At 43.2% G+C, this 17,785-nt stretch overlaps 1 long non-coding RNA gene across 1 annotated transcript in view; it reads right to left on the reverse strand.

Moving 5' to 3' along the window:
- Positions 1 to 17,785, reverse strand: part of LOC110255798 — a 36,995-nt gene that overhangs the window by 10,870 nt on the left and 8,340 nt on the right. The window contains exon 2 of the long non-coding RNA XR_002336629.1: positions 5,986 to 6,112. This is a non-coding gene — a long non-coding RNA (uncharacterized LOC110255798). The remainder of the gene's footprint in view (positions 1 to 5,985; positions 6,113 to 17,785) is intronic.

Here is a 17,785-nt window from a genome sequence, read left to right on the forward strand (position 1 = left end):
TCATTTCTCAATGTTTCTCGAAAAATAAAGAGTTATAAAATCTATACTATCCAGGGCGACAAATTTAAGTGTTAGGAATCTGGCCAATAATCACATTTATGAAAAGCCGTAGCCCTCGGTGGGCTAGAAGTCTACCAAGACACCCTGACAAGTCTGTACTTCTGTCATGTAAGTGAACAGTGTAGGAACACCTCAAAATTCCTGTGAATTGAGTGCTCCCTCTCAATAACCAGCTCTTAAAAATCAGCTCTGCTGTTCCTCTGTGCATCCTCAAACTCATTCCTGAGAGAGAACAACTTTTCTATATTTAAGTTGGGGGGGATAATGTACATTTTAAGTGGTGCTTTAAAAAGAACCTTCCAAAGTTAAAATGCACATTATTTTCCTGCTACGTCTTATTTAGCTAAAGACCTATCATACCATCCTTAGTATAGTTTCAGAAATCTGAATTTTAAATAAAAGTGTTTATGACGCCTTTTCTGTTTGTCAATATCAGTGTGACTGAACAATTACAGTCCTTTCAGACCTATATTCTGCCTATATTCTGCCTTCCACACTCCAGAAAGTATCTCTCCAAGCACCCTTCGCCCATCCACAAAAGGAAGAAGCAGCTAGAAGGAATCTGTCCATAACCACCCCGCCCCCCATCTTCCAAAGCATCTGATCTGCCTGGCAGCCCCCGCCCCACATGCTAGAAAGGCGCACATGGAGAGCAAAGTGAGCTTTGGGGACTTGATAGCAAAGCCGGAGGGAGGCGTTCTGCTCCCCACCCCCACCCCGCCACCAGGCTGCCACACCTGCTGGGTGTCTGCTCTGAGCCCGAAGCTCAGGGGTCCAAACGCGGTGCTTCCCTGCTCTCTGCACCCCCTCTCCGCTTACAGCTCCTCCAGATGGAGTAAAAACATCCTTTCCTTTCAATCATTTGGTTCATAGGAGTTTGTCCAAATCTAGTCACGCTGTATTATTTGTTTTAAATTTGAAATGCTTTGTATTCAGGTGTCTATTAGGAAAAGCACAGAGGCATGGTTTTTAAAAATTCTTGTGATAAAGTGAGATACAGTTGAATCACCTGTCTCTGCTCCGTAGTTAGAGCAACCTGGCTAGTTCATCCTTGAAAAGGGGGTGGCTCTCACGAGCACGTCCTTCTGCTCAGAAGGAAGCGGTTTAGCTTAATCACCTTTCTCGGTCACGTTACAGGACAGGCGTTCCACACAACCATTTCCCTCAAAACCACTGCCCCGGGGAGTTCCTGTGGTGGCTCGGGGGTTCCCAACCGGACTAATCTCCATGAGGATCCAGGTTGGATCCCTGGCCTCGCTCAGTGGGTTAAGGATCTGCTTTGCCACAAGCTGCAGTGTAGGTCTCAGACATGGCTCGGATCTGGTGGTGCTGTGGCTGTGGTGTAGGCTGGCAGCTCCAATTTGACCCTTAGCCTGGGAACATCCACGGGCCGCAGGGGTGGCCCTGAAAAAAAAAAAAAAAAGATAAGCCCCCCCCAAAACAAAAAAGGCACTGTCCTACTTCTGAAATTCCTATTAGAACCTTTAAAACTCTCATCAGAAGCAGTGACGGTTTCCTGTATATAAATGTCAAGAGCAAATTCTCCCTCCGTATCTGTATGTCTACAGTGGGTGTAGGGCGGGCCGGCCCTGAGACGCACCCCGGCTTCCGCGCCCTTCTGCGGGTAGCTTGCAGGCACCTGGCTGTTACCGTTTCTACCCACTCTCCAGGGACAGAGCCCAGGGGTCCCACAGCCCTGGAGGGAAGGTGGAAGGGCTGACCCCCACCCCCGCCCCTCCTCACTGCGGGGCCTCAGCGGAGACCCTCCCTGCACTGCATCCTCCTCAGCTGCACACCAAGATGCTGAACCAGGTTCAAACAGGTTCCACCTTAACCTTAGGAGCTACAGTTCATGTTTCCATGTGGAAACGGAAATGCAGCTGAGCAGAATTCACCTTCTGGTTTACCTCGTCTCTAAAAAAAGTAAATGCGAAGCCAGGGTCTCTGCCGTGTCCTGTCACCTGCCAGTGGCCAGTCTTTCGGAACAGCCCAGACACGAAGGGCGGGCGAGGCAGCCAGGGTGGGTAGTTTTACCTAAAGTAGGCTGCCCACTCTCCTCAGGCCTGAGCCTGGACGGTGGCCGTGGAGTTTTTCATTTCTCTCTGATTTGGGGGGCAGAGGTGGGTAGATCTGCCTCAAATCTACAAGGTGGAACTTACTCTTTCAGTGATGACTGATGTGACTTCGCATGGCCCTTGTGCGTTTGTATATTACATAACATCCGTCACTCCTAGAAGTCATGCCACTGTCTTCAGATCACAAAGAGTATCTGGTAGGGAATCAGTGCTTATTTAATAGACTTTACCCGAGATGAATTTTTAAATTTCTTATTTTATTTTTTTCTATTTTATGGCTGCATGTGTGGCATATGGAAGTTCCTGGGCCAGGGGCAGCACTGGAGCTACAGCTGCCAGCCTACGCCACAGCTACAGCCACGCCGGATCTTTAACCCACTGAGTGAGGCCAAGGATCAAACCCTCACCTGTTCTCATGGACACTATGTTGGGTTCTTAACCCGCTGAGCCACTACGGGAACCCTGCCAGAGGAGAATTTCTGATCAAGTAAAGCCTCGCCACTTTCCTAAGGAGTATTAAACCCCTGAGTATTCTCGCCACCAGGAGTTGCAGGCTACACTGGAACCGGGTGGACAGTGTCACCAACGGGCAAGTGTTCTCAGGCCCCTTTCCCCCAGCTTCCGGACACGTCACACTGGGTACGTTTCAGGTCTGCAATATGATTTGACAAAAGTATATACTGTGCAGTGATTACCACAATAAGGTTAGTTAACACACTCATGACCTCACGCTTACCATTTTATGCATGTGTGGTCAGAAGTTCAAGATAGGCCTTTAAAAACCCTGTGTCGGAGTTCCCGTCGTGGCGCAGTGGTTAACGAATCTGACTAGGAACCATGAGGTTGTGGGTTCGGTCCCTGCCCTTGCTCAGTGGGTTAAGGATCCGGCGTTGCCGTGAGCTGTGGTGTAGGTTGCAGACGCAGCTCGGATCCCGCGTTGCTGTGGCTCTGGCGTAGGCCGGTGGCTACAGCTCTGATTCGACCCCTAGCCTGGGAACCTCCATATGCCGCGGGAGCGGCCCAAAGAAATAGCAAACAAACAAACAAACAAAAAAACACCCCTGTGTCCACATGGTTATCTTACAGCCCTAAGAAGACGGTGCCACCACTCCCATTTCACACATCTGGAAGCTGAGGCGAGGGTAAAAGTTGGCCCAGTCACCGAAGTAGCAGAAACCCTATCTGAAGCCAGGACCTATATTCTTTCCTCTGCCTTCTGCTGCACAACTTGATCCAAAGCCAGCTCCCCCAAAACACAGGACTGGGATGGGTCATGTCTGTGTATCCCAAGGATTCCCAATTTAAGAGCCTAAAGAACCTCTATAACCAGTGCACCTCACTGGCTACAATTTACACTCAGGGACCGGAAGCCACGCCCAGAGAACCTCTGTCCTGGGGCAGTGTTTTCCCCTGGGCCAGTACAGACAGCCATCTAAATCCAAGAGGAAAGCCCTCACCCTTGTGTGGCTAAGTGGTTAAGCGGCAGCCCCTGGATCAGACCAATACGAGAAACGACACTCTCCACGGAAAGACATATTCTAGGGAACTCGCACTGCGCCTCTTCTGTTCTCCACCTGCAAGAACAGCAAGCCTGAAGAGTGAGGAAGTCTTTGAGTCGAGGCCTCTTTGGTGCTGGAATCAGCATCCTAGGCCCCAGGGAAAGCACACCGCCCCTGCCTCTGCCGCCTTGGCAAGACCAGTCTGCAGATCACAGATGGCACCCCGCCCTAGAGCTCTGCTAACTCTAAGTAATGAGCGGCAGAGTGTGCCAAACGGAAACTCTTGTTCTCAGTTTGGAAAAGACAGCCAAGACGCAGGCCCTCAGACACAGGGACACATTTTAAAAAGCAAATTAATTAATTAAGCTACATGAAACTGGCATGACAACACAGTCAACAAAATCCAGACAAATGTTATAAATAAATCGTTTTGATTTGGGTTGCCATGCTATTAATCTCAGTGGAAGGCCCTGGGCATGATGAAAAGGCCAGCAACAGACACAGATGTAGGAGCAGTATTAATAGCCAATTACGTGAGCAACTTTCCCCATCCATATAGCCCTGTAATTTTTGCTGTAGCTTTATACAACTTCTAAAAATTTCCTAAGTGGGACATAAAGTCCAGATGGAACATATTTCATGAAATACCAGAGAGAGAGGTTTCTCCACCAGGCGAATGGAGAGCCTGCCCTCAGCAGTGGCCCCCTGTCTCTCCTGCATTGCTTTTTCTCACTGCATTCATCAGGCGCAATCCTCCCAAAATGAACTAGAATACACGGTCCCGTTACGCATCTCTATGCACTCCAAGTTTCAGCTCCGTCAGTCTGACAGGTAATCTTTCAGAGTTCAGTGTCGGTCTACAAAGAAAAAAGTGCGAACCTGGCTTCTGATCCTCCCTCTCTCCTACACGAAGAAGAAACCATTCGCCTGCTGACTCACTCAGGAAACAACGAGAGACGCAAGCACATACAACAGACACATGCTGGGCCCAGAGCTGGGCAATTTCACTCCTGTCCTCAAAATCCGCTAGGGGAGGCTCCTGTCTGCCAAATCCAAAGCTACAGAGCATCTGTCCAGCACCAGAGCTGCAAGAAGATTTGCGGCCTGCCTGCAGGTATTCCCATCGTCCACAAGAGAAGCAGCTCGTGGTTCTTCAGCAGCACAAACCAGTGCTCTGACTTTCAGTTTTTAAAAGTTTTTCATTTTGATGAGTCCTAAAAATACGTGCACATCTGATGAATCTTACAAATCGCATCCGTGTGCCAGATCCTTAACCCACAGCATTATTTACAATCATCAAGACATGGAAGCAACCTAAGTGTCCACCAGCAGACGAATGGATAAAGAAGATGTGATATATACGTAATGAAATAGTATTCGGCCACAAAAAAGAATGAAATACTGCCGTTTTCAGCACCTGGATGGACCTAGAGATTATGATAAGATAAAGACAAATATCATATGATACCCCTTACATGTGGAATCTAAAAAATGATTCCAATGAACTTCTTTACACAAAAGAAACAGACTCACCGACATGGAAAACGAACTCAAGGTTACTAAAGGGGAAAAGGAGGGGAGGAGTCCGAGATTAACATATTAAAACTACCATATATAGATAACCAACAAGGATCCACAGTATAGCACAGGGAACTGTACTCACTATCTTGTAATAACCTATAGTAGGAAAGAATTGGGAAAAAAAATATATATGTATGCCTGAATCACTCTGCCGTACACCTGATACTAACGCAACATTGTCAGTCAACTCTACTTCAATAAAAACCTTTTGAAGAATTAAAAACAAAAAGTAGAAACCAATCAGCACGTGGGTAAAATGTCTCAATAGTTCCAGGAATCTTTAAAACGTTCTCTTGTGTTAACGAAAAAGCCCTCCTCTGCTTCTAAGAGTTTCACAATTAGGTTTGGTGTTCAGTTTAGTATAAATCCATGCTTAGGTATTTGATAAAACTACCTCTTCTCAATTACTTGACTTTTTGTTCACGTCCTTGCTTTAGAACTATACGAATAAACTTTAGCAATAATATCAATGTAAAAAGGTAAATAGGCGTTCCCGTTGTGGTACAGCAGAAACGAATCCAACTAGGAACCATGAGGTTGCAGGTTCGATCCCTGGCCTTGCTCAGTGGGTTAAGGATCTGGCATTGCCATGAGCTGTGGTGTAGGTCGCAGACGTGGCTCGGATCCTGCGTTGCTGTGGCTGTGGTGTAGGCCAGTGGCTACAGTTCCGATTTGACCCCTAGCCTGGGAACCTCCATATGCCATGGGTGCAGCCCTGAAAAGACAAAAGACAAAAAAAAAAGTAAATAAACCACAAACTTCTTTCTTACCTGTCAATTATGTTCAATTTCCCATGTTCCCTTGCAGTCCTGTCCACTCGTAAGGAAGTCTGGATGGTGTCTCGCAGGATGCCGTTGATGGCTCTGAATTAGTGACCAATAAATTATTCTTCCTCCCCTAAAGCCAGAACATGAGAGGAGGGTGTGAAAACGCTAAAAATGGAAATTAACTGATTTCACTCGCAAAAACATGAGCTTCCTTATTCCTAAATCTCAGCTCTGCAGGTCTGATTTAACACCCACTGGAGAGAGTCCTATACTTGGGGTCCTGATAGTGGTTCCACTGAGTTGAAGTTAAGACTACCCAACGGCAGGAGTTCCCGTCGTGGCGCAGTGGTTAACGAAACCGACTAGGAACCATGAGGTTGCGGGTTCGGTCCCTGCCCTTGCTCAGTGGGTTAACGATCCGGCGTTGCCGTGAGCTGTGGTGTAGGTTGCAGACGCGGCTCGGATCCCGCGTTGCTGTGGCTCTGGCGTAGGCCGGTGGCTACAGCTCCGATTCGACCCCTAGCCTGGGAACCTCCATACGCTGCGGGAGTGGCCCAAGAAATAGCAAAAAAAGACAAAAAAAAAAAAAAAAAAAGACTACCCAGCGGCAACTTCAGATGCCCCCTCTCAGATCCCACTGCTGAACTGGGGACTTGACCATGAAGATTAAAACTGGCACTGTATCTTGGAAACTGGAGGAAGCTTAAGAGGAATCCTGGTCCGCCTCCATGAGTGTTTACGCTCAGGGGTCAAGATTAGTGAAGCTTATTAATGCTTCACTTGGTCACGGCCACACAGGCCTAGTCTGGAGTCCGGATGATGGCTTCACATGAGCAAGAGCAAGACCACACTTTGATTGCCTCGGCCTGCTGAGCACAAGCAGGATTCTGCTTCCATTGCCACGCTCAGCCGGGAGCCCTGTTGCAGGTGCCATCACCCAGGGTTCCAAGCAGTAGCCCTACCGAGAACTCAGACAGCTCACAAGTGAAGGTTGATGCTACCGCACTAGACAAAGAGCCCCGACCAGCCAAGGGGCTGGCTAAAGGCCACCGGGCCATGGAGTGAGCAGTCGAAGACAGAAATAAGAAATGCCAGCTCTACCATGACGACCACTTGAAGAAATAAAGATGACATCTTTTGATGATTTAAATGAGTTCTCCGTTTCTTTCTTCTTCCTTGCCCTTACGATTGTATACATAATGTCTTGGTGGTAGTGTGATGTTTCCACTGGTGCACAGAAGTGAGTGAACACGAAGACAGAGCTAGAAGCAGAGCGAAGTCAGGTGGAGACCCTCTGGAGTCCAGACATCACTTCCAGAAGCGGTGTTTTACCTGCGATGCTCGTGTTCCTTTTGGTGAAGTGAGTGGATGGATGTGTGTGTGTGTGTGTGACAGTAGCACTGGGCTCAACTGGGGTATTTTGGGACTGTGCATGTACCACTGAGGTAGTCTGAAATGACTTTCTCTCCCCAATACTTCTTTCTCTCCACTTTGTGAAAGATTCTGTTCCAGCTATTGGAGTGGTCACATGAACCAGGCTGTGCCAAATAGACTCCTTCGACTTTGAAGCCAAAAAATATTCATCCGAGCAGGGGACCTGACCAAAGAAAGTGCAGATTAAGCTCATCGAGCCTGAGCAAAACCTACAGAGAGAAGGCCCTTGGAACTGGAGTAACTGGATGGTCCCTGGGTTTCTGCTTCTAAACTCCCAGGGAACTCTCATTCTGCCCTTTCCAACGCTTGTGAAGGTTGTGAACCTGTTTGCCAGTTTCCTTCCAAGAAATTCCCTTTGTGCTTTAATTCATTATGTAGGTTTCTATTGCTTGCAACAAAAGAACCTTACTTAATACAACTATGCAGATATTAAAAGAAAAGAAAAGAAAAAGAAGCTCCTAAATAAAGTGAAAAGAGCAAAATACAGAGTGGAGTATATAGTATGTCATAGTTTGTGTAAGAAAATGGAACATCCCTGCATAGGCATAGACTATCTTTGGATGTGGCCATGCTCAAGAAACTAAGCAGAGTGGGGGGAATGGGGTGGAAGGAAGGCCTTTTTTTTTTTTTTTAACTATACCTTCCTGAAATTCAAACCATGTACACTGTTTTGACACTTATTTTATTTTTTTGTCTTTTGTCTTTTTAGGGCCGCACCAGTGGCATATGGAGGTCCCCAGGCTAGGGGTCTAATCGGAGCTACAGCCGCCAGCCTACACCAGAGCCACAGCAACGTCGGATCTGAGCCGCATCTACAACCTACACCACAGCTCATGGCAACACTGGATCCTTAACCCACGGAGCGAGGCCAGGGATCGAATCTGCAACTTCATGGTTCCTAGTCGGATTCGTTAACCACTGAGCCACAATGGGAACTCCTGAAAATTATTTTAAATAAAAGACTTAAGTAGATATATGTACTACTATGGAAATGATAAAATGCTATCACTTTATCAAGCAAGCTGCAGCACTTTAAGCAAAATATGATCCCATTTGTGTGTGGCTCTGAAGAGAAAAAAAGAGTGTTTGTGTGTGTGGGTACGAGCATACATGCATATGTGTGTAGGAGGGTGTGGGACAGTTTATATACTGAGAAAACCATCTGGAACAATACCTACCAAACTGACAGCATAAACACCATATTCAATGGAGGGAAATGGAAAGCATTTCCTCCAAGATTAGGAACGAGAGAAGGATGGCCACCATCGCCACTCTTTCTCAACAGAGGACTAGAAGTCCTAGCTAGAGCAATTAAACAAGACAAAGAAATAAAACACAGCCGAAGCAGAAAGGGAGAAGTAAAACTGTTACTATTTGCAGATGATAGGATTCTGTATACAGAAAAATCCCAAAGACGCAAACCAAAAACTGTTGGAACGAATAAAAATCTTTGGGTAAGCTGCAGGATACAAAATCAACACACGGAAATTAATTGCATTTCTATACACTCAGAATGAAACATCTGGAAAAGAAATAAAGGAAACATCAGAAGAGCATCAAAAAAATGAAATACTTAAGAATAAATCTAATCAAGGAAGTGTAAGATCTGTACAATAAAAATACAAGACTTCGGTGAATGAAACTGAAGAAAACACACACAAAAGGAAAGACATCCTCCGCTCACGGACTGGAAGAACTGATATTGTTAAAAGGTCCATACTAACCATAGCATCTATAGAGTCAATGCAATCCCATCAATACCAATGAATTCTTTACAGAAATAGAAAGAACAAGCCTAAAATTTGTATGGAACCACAAAAAACCCTGACTAGCCAAAGCAGTCCTAAAGGAAAATAAAGCTGGAAGTATTACACTTCTTGATTTCAAATTATACTATAGAGTTTAAAACAGTATGGTAGTGGTGCAAAAACAGACATATAGACCAATGCAATAGAGAGCCCAGAACAGAACCCTGCTCATGCGGCCAACTAATATTTGACAAGGGAGCCAATAGCTTTCAATGGAGAAAACATAGTCTCTTAAAGGAACAGTGTTAGAGAAACTGGATAAATGTACGCAGAGCAGTGAAACTGGACCCCTATCTTATACCACTCACGAAAATTAACTTCCACTGGATTAAAGACCAGAAGACATAAGACCCAATATTATAAAACTCCTAGAAGAAAATATAGGAGGGAAGAAACGCCTCAACATTGGTGTTAGCAATTTTTTAATATATATATATGACATCAAAAGCACAAACAACAAAGGCAAAAATGAACAAGGACTACATCAAACTTAAAAGTTTTGCACAGCAAAAGAAACAATTAACAAAATAAAAAGGCAGCCTACAGAATGGGAGACAATTTTTGCAAACCATGTATCAGATATGGGGTTAACAACCAAAATATAAAATCTCATACAATTCAAAATTAAAACAAAACAGTACAATTGAAAACAAATGAGCAGAAGAACTAAATAGATATTCTTCCAGATACCAACAGGTACATGAAAAGATGCTCAGCCTCACTAAGCATCAGGGAACTGTAAATCTAAATCACAATGAACTATTACCTCACACCTGTGAGAATGGCTATCATCAAGAAGACGAGAGACAACAGATGCTGGTTCCCAAGCCATTTAACTGCACTTTAGAACAAAATTCAAGTATGGCAAAATTCACAATGTCTGGTACCCAATCAAAAATTAGCACACATGTGGGAGTTCCTGTCGTGGCTCAGTGGTTAACGAATCCAACTAGGAACCATGAGGTTGCAGATTCGATCCCTGGCCTCACTCAGTGGGTTAAGGATCCAGCATTGCTGTGAGCTGTGGTGTAGGTTGCAGATGCAGCTTGGATCCTGCGTTGCTGTGGCTCTGGTGTAGGCTGGTGGCTACAGCTCCAATTAGACCCCTAGCCTGGGAACCTCCATATGCCATGGGAGCGGCCCAAGAAATGTCAAGAAGACAAAAACAAAAACAAACAAACAAACAAAAAAGAATCTGACTAGGAAACATGAGGTTGCAGGTTCGATCCCTGGCCTCACTCAGTGAGTTAAGGATCTGGTGTTGCCATGAGCTGTGGTGCAGGTCACAGATGAGGCTCAGACCTGGCACTGCTGTGGCTCTGGAGTAGGCCGGCAGCAACAGCTCCGATTAGACCCATAGCCTGAGAACCTCCATATGCTGTGGGTGTGGCCCTAAAAAGACACAAAAAAATGAGTAGACCTGCAAAGAAAAAGAAAAATACAAGCCATCATGAGTAGAAAAATGAATCAATAGAAAATGATTTGGAGATTCTATCAGAGATGACAGACTAAAGACAACAAATATTATTTCATATGTTCATGAAGCTTGAGAAAAGCTTGAACATGTTAAATAGAGACATAGAAGGTATTTTTTAAAAGACCCAAATCAAATACAGATGAACTATAATGTCTGATATGAAAAATATACTGGATGAGATTAATGGCAGACTAGACAATATAAAAGAAAATATAAATGAACTTTAAGACATAGCAGTAGAAACTATTCAAAATGAATAGAAAAATGACTGAAAAAAGAAACAGAGCATCATTGAGATCTGGAACAAATTCAAGTGACCAATACACTTGTAACTGGAATTCTCAAAGATGATGATGGATAGATAAAAATATTTGAAGAAATGACTGCAAATTTTTCAGTTATAATGGAAAGTATAAATGCATGGACACAAGAAACTCGATGAGTTCCAAGCATTAAAAAAAAAAAAAAAAAAAAAAAAAAAAGAAAGAAAGAAAGAAAGGAAGGAAGAAAAGAAAAACAAAAACCACATCACAGCATCTCAAAACCAAACTGCTTTAGGAGTTGCTGCTGTGGTGCAGTGTGTTAAGGATCCAGCATTGTCTCTGCGGTGGCACAGGTTCGATCCCTGGCCCAGGGCAGTGGGTTAAAGGGATCTGGTGTTGACGCAGCTGTAGTGTAGATCACAGCTGCAGCCTGGATTCAATGTTTTGGGTATGGCCATTTAAAAAAAAAATCAAATGGCTTTCAATTATTATGATGAAGAAACTATTATTAAAAGCAGTCAAAGAAGAGAGACAGTACATTCAGAGAAACAAAGATTCAAATCAGATCTCAAAAATAGAAGCTACAAAACAGTGAAAACATATTTATAACACAGAAAGAAGAAAACAATCACTGACCTAGAATTTTTTACCCAGTTAAAATATCTTTCAAAAATGAAAGATACTTGCCCACACCCTCATCCTCACTGTCAGGGAATCAACGGCCATGCCCTTCCTAGCACAGTGGGTCTTATGGCCATGGGGTCAGAGTCCCCTGCTGCAGCTCTCACCACCTTGAATCCCTTGTGAGCACATGTGACAAAAAAGAAATGGATAGGGTCAAGATGAGGCAAGGTTGGGGACTTTTTAAATACTTTTTTTTATTACAAAAGTTACATACTTTTCAATTTTTAGCAGAAGATACAAAAAAAAAAAAAATGTACAAATTACACTCCACTCCTTACCCTTGCTTAATGGTGACAACCTGAATGTTCTCTCACATAAGATCAAGGATGTCCACTTTTCACTACTTCTATTCAACAGTATCCTGGAGGGTCTAGCCAAGTGCAATAACTCAAGAAAAAGAAATAAAGGGCATTTGGATGAAAATGGAAGAATTATAACTTTCTTGATTTGCAGCTGACACACTTTTATGTGGAAAATCCTCTATTATCTGTAAATAGCTAGCAGAGCTGTTAAGAAAGTTTAGCAAGGAGGTAGGATTTGAGTATACAAATGTTAATTGTATTCCTAATATAACACCAAACAATCAGGACCTGTACGCTGAAAACTGCAAAACACGTCTGAAAAAACTGAACATCTAAGTAAGTGGAGAAATATATCATGTTCACAAATTGGAAAGTTCAATATTTTTAAGATAATATTCTCCCAAACTAGTGATGAAATAAAAATTCATATTCTAAGACAAGTCAAGGAAAATTTAAACATACCCCAAAAATGTTTTTCTTCTTTTTAGGGCCACAACCTAAATATTGAGGTTCCCAGGCTAGGGGTCAGGTCAGAGCTGTAGCTGCTGCACTAGGCCACAGTCACAGCAACACCAGATCCACGAGCCATGTCTGTGACCTACACCACACCTCACGGCAATGCCAGATCCTTAACCCACTGAGCGAGGCCAGGGATGGAACCCGCATCTTCACAAATACCAGTCAGGTTTGTTTCCACTAAGCCACGATGGGAACTCCAACACACAATTTTTTTTCTGTCCTTTGGCCTCTTCTCTCCCCTCTACTGTGCATTACGTATCTGCCTTGATCAAACCTCCCCATTGGCAGAAATACCTGCTCAACCATAAAGAGCAACATTCTCCTAGGTTTAAGGCAAGTCCTTAAAAGGTAACAACACTCCTTGATCTTGTAAGGGGTCACGATAACTTACCACTTTATACTTATGGATCCAGATTATGCAAACTATCTTTTGTCACTGACTGTACACCCTCTGTCTTAATTTATAAACCTTATATAAATGCCTTGACCTCTGATGGGTGGAACAGATCTCTGAGCTTTCTCAGAGGCTGTTTCTAGGTTATAACTCTCAATTTGACTTAAATAAGATATTCCATTTCTTTCTTAGATCAACTGATTAATTTTTCTTTTCTTTTTTCTTTCTTTTTTTTGCTTTTTAGGGCCATACCTGTGGCATATGGAAGTTCCCAGGCCAGGGGTCGAATTGGAGCTACAGCTGCCAGCCTACGCCACAGCCACAGCCACACGGGATGCAAGCTGTGTCTGCAACCTACACCACAGCTCACAACAATGCTGGATCCCCAACCCACTGAGTGAGGCCAGGGGTGGAACCTGCCATCCTCACGGATCCTAGTCAGATTTGTTAACTGCTGATCCACGAAGGCAACTCCCTCATTTTTCCATAACAGGCATATAAATTCAACACAGTCCCAATATAACAAGTTCCTTCTAAAATAGAAAGGTTCCTTCTAGCATGGAGACGTTCAGGGCGCTCTCAAAAATAGCACAAGTTGTGGTGGAAGATAATTGAGAGGATAGTGGTAGATTTGTTGAAGTTACAAGCTAAATTGAAGACTGCTAGTTTGCAAGGAAAGAACTGGAAGAAAAAATAGCTGGAAGTAGCTCTACTAGGGTAAGAACAAACATCAAATACTGACCTCAGGAACTACTACCTCCTTGGAAGAAGCTAGGATTTGACTGATTTCGCCTCTGGAATGGTTGATGCCCCAGGGCATTGTTGAAAACAATACAGCAATTATCCCACAATTTGTGGAGTTTAACAGCTGGGTGTGATGGGGAAAGAGAGAGCTAAAAAGAGCTCTGCCAAGAGTGGCAGTGGGCACACCCAAGGCTCCACACCCTTGGTTGAAAAGCAACATCAGAGTCTTGATGCTGTGTGTGTTTACTAACATAAAATAATTATCACTATACAGACTTCACTAACATAACAACTGGTCGCTAAACAAGTAATCAAACAAATGGGGAGGAGGGGGAACCAGAATCCAGAATTGCTATTAGAAATTAACTAAAATGTCCAATTTCCAACAAAAAACGTATGAGACATACAAAGAAATAGGAAAACACAGCTCATACTTTGGAGGGAAAAAAAGTAGGCAGTAGGAACTGCTTGTGAGCATGACCAGATGTTGGATTTAACAGATGGAGACTTCAAAGTAGTTGTAAATATGTTCAAAGAACTAGTGGAAAGCGTAATTTACAAGATAAAGGAAGGTATGCTGACAATGTTACATCAAATAGTATCAAGAAAGAGATACAAATTATTTTAAAAGAACCAAATAGAAATTCTAGTGTTGAAACATAATAATTGAAAAACTAACTTGAGGGGGTCAACCTCTTGCATAAAAAAGAATTAACAAAGTTGAAGATTAGATTGACAGAGATTTTGCCATCCAAAGAACAAAGAGAAAAACAAAAAACCAGAAATAAAGAGAGGTTCAGGAAATGGGGGATAATACCATTAAGCAAACCAACATAGATGTAACAGAAGTACCAGAAGAGAAAGAAAAAATATTTAAAGAAATAATGGCTGAGAACATCATTCCACATTTACTGAAAAACACTAACCCACACCTTCAGCAGCTCAACAAATTCCACAGGGATCCACAAAGAGACTTGTCACAGTTGAAAAACAGAAAGCCAAATTCAAGGAGAAAATCCTGAAAGTGGCAAGAGAAAAATGACTGGCCACTTGTAAGAAATCCAGTAAGAGGGAGTGCCCATTTTGGCACAGCAATGAGTCTGACTAGTATCCATGAGGATGAAGGTTCAATTCCTGGCCATGCTCAGTGGGTTAGAGGATCTATTGTTGCTGTGGGCTGTCGTCTAGGTCCCAGATACAGCTAGGATCCTGGAGTTGCTGTGGTGTAGGCTGACAGCTCTAGCTCCAATCTGACCCCCAGCCTGGGAACTTCCATATGCAATAGGTGCAGCACTAAAGAGCAAAAAAAGAAAAAAGAAATCTGATAAAAATAGCAGTTTATTTCTCATCAGAAACTAGGGGCCAGAAAGCAGTAGATAACATATTCAAAGTGAAAAAAAAAAAAAAAAAAAAAAAACCCAAAAAACTTGTCAATCGAGAACCTGATATCCAGCAAAGCTACCTTTAAAAAATGAAAACAAAATAAAGACATTACCAGGTAAATAAAAATTGAGAGAATCTGTTCCTTAGTTCACAGACCAGTTTTGGGTTCTTTGGGGTTTTGTTTGTTTTTGGCCACAGCTGTGGCAAGCCAAAGTTCCCAGGCCAGGGATCAAACCTGCACCACAGCAGTGACCCAAGCCACTGCAGTGACAACACCACATCTTTAACCTGCTGTGCCACCAGGGAACTCTGAGAGGTATTTGTTTCTAGCACACACACCTTATAAGAAATACTAAATGGAAGCTCCCTGGTAGCCTGGCACTTGAGGATTTGGCATTGTCACTGCGGTGGGTGGGTTCAATCTCTAACCTGAGAACTTCTGCATGCCATGGGCACAGCCAAACAAATAAATAAAACTATTTTTTAAAAATACTAAAGGAATTTTTTCAGGCTGAAAGCAGTGACCTCATATAGTAATTTTAATTCACATGAAAAAAGACAAGAGCACTAGTAAAGGCAATTATGTAATTATAAAATACCTTAAAAATACATTTTTGTTCACCTTTCTCCTTTTAAACTATCTGAAAGGCAATTGTATAAAACAATATGTACATAATGCATTGTTGGTCTTATATAGAAATGTAATAATTTTGGAGTTCCCATCGTGGCGCAGTGGTTAACAAATCCGACTAGGAACCATGAGGTTGCGGGTTCGGTCCCTGCCCTTGCTCAGTGGGTTAAGGATCCGGCGTTGCCGTGAGCTGTGGTGTAGGTTGCAGACGCGGCTCGGATCCCGCATTGCTGTGGCTCTGGCGTAGGCCGGTGGCTACAGCTCCGATTCAACCCCTAGCCTGGGAACCTCCATATGCCGTGGGAGCGGCCCAAGAAATAGCAACAACAGCAACAACAACAACAACAGACAAAAAGACAAAAGACAAAAAAAAAAAAAAAAAAAAAAAAAAAAGAAATGTAATAATTTTGCCAATAACAATGTAGAGGTAGAGTTCCTGCTGTAGCTCAGTGGAAATGAATACGACTAATATTCACGAGGATGCGGGCTCAATCCTTGGCCTCGCTCAGTGGGTCAGCAATCTGGTGTTGCTGTGAGCTGTGGTGTAGATCACAGACGCAGCTAAGATTCTGCATTGCTATGTCTGTGCTGTAGGCAGGCAGCGGAGGCTCTGATTAGACCCCTAGCCTGGGAACCTTCACATGCAGCAGGAAGCGGCCCTAGAAAAAGGCAAAAAAAAAAGAGAAAGAAAAGAAAAGGACTCCAGATAGTAGCTTGAATTCATAAGAATGAATTGAGATTCTGAAATGATAAATAGGAAGGTTAATTAAGAAAAGATATAAATATAGGCATTCTCATCGTAGCCCAGTGGTTAATGAATCCAACTAGGAACCATGAGGTTGCGGGTTCGATCCCTGGCCTCGCTCAGTGGGTTAAGGATCCAGTGTTGCCATGAGCTGTGGTGTGGGTCGCAGACTCGGCTCGGATCTGGCATTACTGTGGCTCTGGCATAGGCCGGCGGCTACAGCTCTGATTTGACCCCTAGCCTGGGAACATCCATATGCCGTGAGAGTGGCTCAAGAAAAGGCAAAAAGACCAAAAAAAAAAAAGATATATATTTTCTCCTCCCTTTCTTCTCTCGGCTTCTTTAAGAGTCACAAATTATATAAAATAATAATTTTACATTATTATAATCAGATCTGCAACTCTGATTCAACCCCTGGCCTGGGATCTTCCATATGCTGTAGGTGCAGCCATAAAAAGGAAAAAAAGAAAGAAGAAAAATTATACTAACATGATTGTCACATTGATAGAGGTAGTATTATTTATAGCAATAATATTACAAAAAGGGGGAAAGAGATACTGGCTATATAGGAGTAACACTGCCATGTTTCACTGGGTTTAGGTTCATAAAAACCTAAAGTTGATTCTGATGAGATGTCTAGGGTAAGCTCTAAAGCAATCACAAAGGAAATAACTCAAAATATTTATTGAGGGAGTTCCCGTCATGGCTCGGTGGTTAACAAATCCGACTAGGAACCATGGGGTTGCAGGTTCAATCCCTGGCCTTGCTCAATGGGTTAAGGATCCGGCGTTGCCATGAGCTGTGGTGTAGGTTGCAGATGTGACTTGGATCCCACGTTGCTGTGGCTCTGGCGTAGGCTGGCGGCTACAGCTCCAATTCGACCCCTAGCCTGGGAACCTCCACATGCTGTGGGTGTGGCCCTAGAAAAGGCAAAAAGACAAAAAAAAAAAAAAAAGTATTGAACAAGATCACTAAAGGAATTAAAAAGCAAATCAGTGGAGAAAGGATAGTCTTTTCAGCAAAGAGATCTGATCTGAAACAACTGGATGTTAACATGCAAAAAAGCCTAAAACTGAAAATAATAAAAGATAAAGTATTAGCGAGGGTGTGGCGTAACTCCAGCTCTCAAACACTGATCACGGGATGTAGAATTGTATAGCCACTCTGTAAAAGTCTGACAGGTTCTTGAAAAGTTAGGCACACACTTATATGATTCAACCAGTCCACTCTTGGGTATTTCACCCAAGAGAAATGAAATCATAGGTCCATATAAAGACTTAGTCATGTCCCTGGTAATAGTAATAGTCAAAAATTGGAAACAACGCAAATGCCCATTACATAGTGAATAAATAAGCAAATTATGATAGCTCTATACTGTGTACTACTACTTAGCTGGAAAAGTAATTTTTTTTTGGCCTG

Source organism: Sus scrofa, chromosome 11 (genome assembly GCF_000003025.6).
Source record: "Sus scrofa isolate TJ Tabasco breed Duroc chromosome 11, Sscrofa11.1, whole genome shotgun sequence".
Lineage (NCBI taxonomy): Eukaryota > Metazoa > Chordata > Mammalia > Artiodactyla > Suidae > Sus > Sus scrofa.